This window comes from Piliocolobus tephrosceles, chromosome 15 (assembly GCF_002776525.5).
Source record: "Piliocolobus tephrosceles isolate RC106 chromosome 15, ASM277652v3, whole genome shotgun sequence".
NCBI lineage: Eukaryota > Metazoa > Chordata > Mammalia > Primates > Cercopithecidae > Piliocolobus > Piliocolobus tephrosceles.
In genome coordinates, this window is record NC_045448.1 from 62,153,733 (window position 1) to 62,162,234 (window position 8,502).

The 8,502-nt window shown below is 41.7% G+C and overlaps 1 long non-coding RNA gene across 1 annotated transcript; it reads right to left on the reverse strand.

Moving 5' to 3' along the window:
* Positions 1-2,220: 2,220 nt before the first annotated feature.
* On the reverse strand, positions 2,221-8,158 carry LOC111553479. The gene is made up of 3 exons (XR_002734957.1): positions 8,012-8,158; positions 7,174-7,362; positions 2,221-2,963 (listed from the first exon to the last, which is right to left on the reverse strand). It is a non-coding gene; the product is annotated as an uncharacterized LOC111553479 (long non-coding RNA).
* Between the last annotated feature and the right edge of the window lie 344 nt (positions 8,159-8,502).

Genomic DNA, 8,502 nt, shown 5'->3' on the forward strand with positions numbered 1-8,502 from the left:
GAAACCCATTTCAGTGAGGTTGCAGAATATGTAATTGATATACAAAAATCAGTTGCAGTTTTGCAATGAACAATCCAAAAATGAAATTAAGAAGACAATTTCATTCGCAATAGCATTAAAAAGAATACTTAGGGATAAATTTAACAAAAGAAGTGCAACTCATATGTTAATCACAGCACTATTCACAATAGCAAAGACATGGAATCAACCTAGGTGCCCATCAATGGTGGATTGAAGAAAGAAAATGTGGTACATATACACATGCAATACTATGCAGCCATAAAAAGGATGAAATAATGTCCTTTGGAGCAACATAGAGGCAGCTGGAGGTCATTATCTTAAGCGAATTAACGCAGAAACAGAAAACCAAACACCACATGTTCTTGCTTTTAAGAGCTTGGCTCCCAAGTGGGCACAGTAGCTTAGGCCTGTAATCCCAGCACTTTGGGAGGCTGGGGTGGGCAGATCACTTGAGGCCAGGAGTTCAAGACCAGCCTACCCAACATCTCTACTAAAAATATAAAAATTAGCCAGGCGTGGTGGCGGGTGTCTGTAATCCCAGCTACTCAGGAGGCTGAGGCAGGAGAATCACTTGAACCCGGGAAGTGGAGGTTGCAGTAAGCCAAGATCATGCCATTGCACTCCAGCCTGGGCAACAAGAGTGAAACTCCATCTCAAAAAAAAAAAAAAAAAAGAGTTTAGCTCCCACTTTTTCAGCCCTTGCACCCACTCTCCTCCCTGCTAGTAGTTCCTGGCACTTATCGTTCTCATCAATAGTCACCCATGGCATGGGTACCCATCGACATAAAGATAGGAACAGTAAGCACTGCAGACTACTAGAAAGGGGAAGAAGAGAGGGGGCAAGGGTTGAAAAACTACCTACTGGGTACTATGCTCACTATCTGGGTGATGGGATCAGTTGTACACCAAACTTCAGCATCACGTAATATACTAATATAACATACCTGCACAGGAACATCCTGAACCTAAAATAAAGGTTGAAGTTAAAAAAAAAAAAAAAAGTACAAAACGTATGCTCTTAAAACTACAAAACATCGTTGAACAGAATTAATGGAGATCTACAGAAATGAAAACAATAAATTCCATGTTCTTGGATTACAAGATTAACATTGCTAAGAAGGCAACACTCTTGAAAACTGATCTAGAGATCTAATGCAATTCCTACCAGAATCCCCACTGACTTCTTCCTAGAAATTGACAAGTTTATTCTAAAATTCATATGGATTGCAAGGCACCCAGAATATCTGAATTAATCCTGAAAAAGGAGAATAAAATTTGAAACTCACAATTCTTGATTTCAAATTTACTACAAATCAGTAGTAATCAAAACAATGTGGTACTGGCACAAGGACAGACATATAGATGGATGCGACTAGAATTAACAGTCCAGAAATAAACGCTTACATCTGTAGTCAACTCTGTCGCCCAGGCTAGAGTGTAGTGGCTCAATCTCTGCTCACTGCAACCTCTGCCTCCTGGGTTCGTGCTTTCTCCTGCCTCTGCCTCCTGAGTAGCTGGGATTACAGGTGCCCACCACCATGCCCTGCTAATTTCTGTATTTTTAGTAGAGACGGGTTTTGTCATGTTGGCTAGGCTGGTCTTGAACTCCTGACCTCAGGTGATCTGCTCTCCTCGGCTTCCTAAAGTGCTGGGGTTACAGGTGTAAGCCATTGTGCCTGGTCAATATTCAGTTGATTTTGACAGGGTACCAAGACCATTCAGTGGGAAGGAATATTCTTTTCAACAAATAGTGCTGGGATGACTGGATAACTACAGGCAAAACAATTAAGTTGAACTCTTATCTCACACCATATACAAAAATTAACTCAAAAAGGATGAAAAGCCTAAAGGTAAGAGCTAAAATTATAAAATTCTTCAAAGAAAACAAGAAAACATAGGGATCTTCATGATCTTGGATTTGGCAAACGGTTCTTAGATTTGAGAACAAAAATATGAACAAGAAAATTAAAAAATGGACAAATTGGACTTCAAAATAAAACACTTTTTTTTTTTCTTTTGAGACCGGGTCTCACTCTGTTGCCCAGGCTGGAGTACAGTGGTGTGATCTCAGTTCACTACAGCCTCCGCCTCCAGGACTCAAGTGATGCTCCACCTCAGCCTCCCGAGTAGCTCAGACTACAGGCCCGCACCACTGCAACTGGCTAATTTTTCTATTTTTTTTGTAGAGACGGGGTTTTACCATGTTGCCTAGGTTGGTCTCAAACCCCTGGGCTTAAGCAGTCCTCCCACCCTGGCCTCTCAAAGTGCTGGGATTACAGGCATAAGCCACCACGCCTGGCCAAAATACAAAACTTTGTGCTTTAAAGGACAGCACATGGATCTTATTGAAACATTCTTTTTTAATTGGTTTCTTTGATAATGCTCCAGCAAGGAGGGTGGGGGTGTGGGGCTGGTCAGCACGTTACTGCTGGCTGGGGGTAGAAGTCCAGTTGGGTGCTGTACTCTTCGGGCCTACTTGGCCTCTGTTGGAGGTGCTCTTCATTACTTCTGGGTGGAGATGGGTGTTCCAGGTCTTCACTAAGCCTCCACGAATGTCTGCCTGACAGGGAGGGCCTCAGTCTGCTCCTGACGTGGACCTCTCTGACATCACAGAGGCAGGGTGTGTTGCCTCCACCTCATGACTTTGAGTGGTTGTCAAAGTCCTGCCTTTTCACTAGGCTTCCTCTGGCACCACACTGGTGGTGGCAAGGTGGTGGTGGGTGGCACGGGACACCTCATTATAGTCTGGCAAAAGTGGAAATCTAAGTTTCCCACTTGGCTTCCACTCAGGTGGATGGGTTGCAGCTACGGTTTTTTCTGCCATGTTTGGCGCGAGCGTAGAAGTTATTGTCTAAAGGTTTTCTGTCTTACTAGGCTTCTCTTTTTCAGGTCCTTTGGCTAAGAAGAGCAGGCTTCTGTGGGAGCTGCCAGCTTCTTCAGCTCTAAGTGCAGTATAGATGAGATAGAAAGATGATCTAAAAGATGCATTGCTGTTCCTTAGACCCTGAGTTTCCTAGCCTGTCTGCCTTCTCTCCACCTGTTAGAATCATGTTTGTTTTCAAGTCGTAGACTCTTTTTTATTTATATTTATTTAAAAATTGAGACAGGGTCTCATGATACTGTCCAGGCTGGTCTCAAACTCCTGGGCTCAAGTTATCTTCCCCCCCTCAGCTTCCCAAAGTGCTGGGATTACAGGCATAAACCACAGCTCCTAGCTCAAGTCACAGACCCTTAAAACCTGAAAAGATCTTGGAGATGATGGGTTTAATCATCTGCTTTTAGAGTGGGAGAAAATGAACCCAAAGTTACAAAATAGTTGCAATGTTGGGAGATTCCAGTGTTCAAGCTCTTTTCCACATATCATGTTGCCTCAGTCAGATGGTTTTGTTTCATTTTATTACATGTGAACTCAAATTAATTGAGACTTTCCTCCAGATGCTCAAATTTAGGAAAAAAATTAGTATTAAATTTTGTCCAGTGAGCAATTAATCTTCATTTGTAAATTAAACTTAGGAATCATTTTTCAATTGCATAAGTTTGAATCAAAAACTTTTTAAATAAAAAGATATTGAACATCTACTTTATGCAAAACAGAGGGCCAGTAGACTTTGTAAAATGGGCCAGGTTACCAACCCACAGGTAATGTTCCATCTTAGAAATCTGTGACACGCAAAAATGTCTCAGTTGTTTTTATTTAAAGACTAATTATTAACTTGATGCTGTTCTGTTGGGAAACTTGGCTGTTTCTACATGGTGTTTTGTTTCTTCAATTTTCTACTAGAGTACTTGTCTTGTTTTAAATCTTTCATTGATGTATGACTCCACTGATACAACTGCCAATGGAAGGTATTCATTTTACTTATTTAAGTAGTTGGGACACAACTGAGTTGTCCAAGAGGATTTCCTAAATTGCTTCATAAACATATTCAAAGGACGTATTTTTTTTCCTTCCCAAGTATTAGGCAGATACCAAATATAAAGCCATATTGCTTAGTGTGTCAAAACTCCATTCTGTAATTAGTAACTTGTTTTCCTACTTGCAAGTTAGAAAGGTCTTTTAAAAGGCACAAATTTTAACAGCTCTAGGTAGCATTTATTTTTATCAAAATGACATTAAAACACCTTTTTCTTTTGACAAAAGACCGTATTTGCCCATCATACAACAATCTGAAAACATTGACAAGCAAAAATGTTCTGAAAAGATTTATAATTTCACCATTGGAGACTTACTAACTTGATGTATAGCTTTCCAGACCTTTTTCTAGGACATATGAAACATATTATATATGTAGATGAGTGTTTTAGTTCAAAAGACCCTCACTTTGTGCACTTTAACAGTATTTAGCACAGGCTCTGGGGCTCTTAGGTTTTTTGGGAAGAAGGAAGCACTATTAAACATAAAATTACTTTTTGGGTTTGTGTTATTGTTTTTTAATAATGTTAACATTTTAGATTTATGTAGGTATATGCTTTTAGACTATATTCATTTTATACTATTCTACTTTGGGAGAAACAGGCTTTCAACCACAGGAAACATTTCTGACAACTAGTTGAGGATAAGAATGAAAGGAGGTGGCAGAGTGAGACTGGTTTCTAAAGCAGTCATTGCTTAGGATTATTTCTTGGCTATTTACCATGTATAAACACTAATATTTTATTCTATCAGCTATGATCAAGAAGTTAAGTGCTTCTTAAGCCCTCCAAGGATTTTCTTTTTTAAAAAATAGTATTTATTTACCTGATTATAAAAAAATGCTAATCGTAGAGAATGTGAAAAAATGTTGAAGTATAAAGAAAATTTAAGTGGCCCATAATCCTACTATTGAGCAATAACCACAATTAACATTTTGATGTAGTTGTTTATAGTCTCTTATCTATGCTATATATGTTACTATTGTTGATTTAGATTAGGTTTTCCAATTTCGTCATTATATATGCCACTGCAGTGAATACCTTTTATATATACATATTGGTTGAAATTTTTTGAGACTGAGTCTCTTGCCCAGACTCTGTTGCCCAGGCTGGAGTGCAGTGGTGTGATCTTGGCTCACTGCAACCTCCGCCTCCTGGGTCCAAGTGTTTCTCGTTTCTCAGTCTCCCAAGTAGCTGGGACTACAGGTGCCTGCCACCACACGATCTAATTTTTGTATTTTTAGTGGAGAGGGGGTTTTGCCATGCTGGCCAGGCTGGTCTTGTACTCCTGACCTCAAGTGATTTGCCTGCCTTGGCCTCCCAAAATGCTGGGATTACAGGTGTGAGACACTATGCCCGGCCTTGGTTAAACTGTTTACATTTTAAGTTTTTTTTATTATTTTTGAGATGAGGTCTCACTCTGTCACCCAGGCTGGAGTGCAGTGGTGCAATCTCCACTTACTGCAACCTCTGCCTCCCAGGTTCAAGTGATCCTCCCACCTCAGCCTCCCAAGTAGCTTGAACCATAGGCACGCGCTACCAAATCTGGCTAATATTTTGTGTTTTTGGTAGAGACGGGGTTTTGCCATGTTGCCCAGGCTGGTCTCAAACTCCTGGGTTCAGGTCATCCTCCTGCCTCAGCCTCCCAAAGTGCTGGAAGACCAATCGTAGAGAATGATTACAGGCATGAACCACTGCGCCCAGCCAAGAAAATATTTTCTAGGAAAACATAAGGTTGTGCAGAATTCCTAACAGTGAAATTAAATCAATCACATCCTATTTTGAGGACTGTGAGTTTACTATTATAAGAGGGGCTGTTAAATTGACCAACAGAAACATACGTGTATTGGGCCAGGGTGGCAAGTAGCATCAGTTTAACCATGCTATGAAAGCCAGTTTACCACTTGTAAGAAAAACTGAGTTATGCTGTATCCTGTTTCTACATATGTGTGGACAATAATGATTGTTCAGAATACCAATTTTATGAATTTTTGATTCACAAAATTTCATTAAAGCCTTAAATTCAAGATGTTTCTGAAACTGGTAAAACTTCAAAGTGGAACATTATATAATGAAACAGTTGTCAGTATACTGTCTTTAAACAGTCAAACACAGCCTTGGTATGATTGAAAATAAACACTTCTAAGTTCTGCTGCACAGCTTGTAATCACCATCCTTAGTACCATACATAGTATATTATACAATCCTTAGTACCACACATAGTATATTATACATATGAAAGGTGACTTTTGTGCATACCCAATAGCAAAAGTGTCTGATCCGTTCAGTGCCCTGCACTTTGAAGATGTTTTTGTTAGACAGGTGTGGTATCACATACTTCCAATGTTGTTTCCAATTCTGTGTATGCTTGGTTGATTTCCAAGACAGACTTTCATGACCCTAACCCGTGGTAGCTTCCTGCTTAATATTTATATATATCTGTACTGAAGTTTGGAAAGGTCACTTGAATGAACAATGCTTGACAGTTGTGTCACCAACCTTTCAATATGTATGTTAATTATAAATAAAGGCATATCTTCATACATAAACTTTCTTTTTGAGACAGTCTTACTCTATTGCCCAAGATGGACTACAGTGGTATGATCTCAGCTCACTGCAACCTCTGCCTCCCAGGTTCAAGCGATTCTTGTGTCTCAGCCTCCCGAGTAACTGGGATTATAGGCATGTGCCACCATGACCAGCTAATTTTTGAATTTTTTGTAGAAATGGGGTTTCACCATGTTGGCCAGGCTGGTCTCGAACTCCTAGCCTCAGGTGATCCATTTGCCTCAGCTTCCCAAAGTGCTGGGATTACGGGCGTGAGCCACTGCGCCCAGCCTTTATACTTTCATGTATGAAATCATAATGTGGTTTATGTGACGAGTTTTGTAACATCACTCATTCTGCATGATTGAAAAAAACCAACTTAACTGGGTTATAAGTTACATTAAATGTACCCATTTTAACTGTACAGTTTGACACACTTAGATAAATGTACACACCTGCATTCTGTATGCTTCGGGGGAGACAGGTGACCTGAGTTCAATCCTAAACTGATAATTTACTAATCGTGTGACCTTGGGCAAATTACCTTAACTTCTGAAAGCCCAGGTAAAAATCCCACTTGATAATGAAATCGAGTCCAGGATAATAAAATAAAAATCAAGTGGGAGTACTTTTCACTCTGTAACCAACTACTGCTGAATTATTCTTGTCCTTTTTTTTTGGACAGAGTCTCACCTTGTCACCCAGGCTGGAATGCAGTGTTGTGATCTCTCCTGGGCTCAAGAGATCCTCACGTCTCAGCCTCCGAAGGAGCTGGGATTACAGGCGTGCACCATGACGCTCAGCTTGAGATAGCTTCTGTAATTATTCTAGCACAATGCTAAGCACTTGCAGCAGGTGAGTGGTTTGTTTCCTTTAAACTCCCTACAAGAAAAGTGAATGCAAGGCTCTTCAGTTTTGGAGAACACAGGCAAACAACTGTATGTACTAAATCACCTGACTTCATTTTGATCACAAGTGCTTCCACCAGCCAATGAATACTTGCTGTGAATGCTGCCTGATGTCGGGCCTAAGGAAAATCTGACAGTGGTTTCATGTCATTTTTTTTTTTTTATCATGTCTGACATATTTCACTGGAGCTTCCCCCCCAATATCCAGAGATACCCAAAGAGAACTCTGAAAACACCAATACCCCAATTTCCTGCTTTGTGCCTGCATTTCTCTAAATTTTCCATCTGAACTTGGTTTGCGAGTATGAGGTCAGATGTCTACTGTAATTACCAGGCATCCTGAGGACTGTAATTAAAAGGCAGTTTGAAATGACTGACACTTTGATGATGATTCTAGCCATTTCTATTTTCTGACAACGAATCTTCCTCAAAAAATTTTAGTGCCCCGTCATGCCCTTGCTCCCCAATTTTTCTTCAGTTAGGCACTCAGTAATTCAGCAGCATTCTTTTCTTTCCACAATTCATCTCCCTACTCCCCTTCTCATCACTTGGGTCCGGCCGATGAGCCAGGAGGCAGAAACCCAAAGGGATCTTCAGGGTCCGCGCCCCCCAACAGGTCTCACCGCAAAGACTACAGGGGAGAAGGTGACTCAGCCCTGGACGGGGCCCTTATGGGAAAGAACCCCGTGTTTACTTCGGGCCATTCTATGCGGCATCCACGAGGTCTGTGGGCCAGCGACAGGGCGCTGCCATCTGCCCCAAAAAGGAGGAGAGGCAGGAGGAAGAGGAAGTGGCCGCACAGGCGGAAGCCTTGTGGAGCCTCAGTACGGGGCTTGCTCAGGTCCTAGGGGGCGTGGCCTCAGAATCGCAAGCGAAGGGCGGGGCTGAGGCGCAGGAACCAGGAGGGGCCTCGTGGGGGGAGGAGATTCATGGGTGCTGGGCCCAAGGGAGGCAGGGTGGGGTGTGGCCGCGGCCAGAGAAAGCACCTCCTGGTTTCCCTTGAGAGAGTCGCCTGCCTGTAAGCCCCCCGCGCTTCCCTTCCTCTCTCACAGCCTACATGACCAGTGTGGGTCGCCATCCTGAGCGAGGGTGCTCAGGATGGTTTCTAATCTCA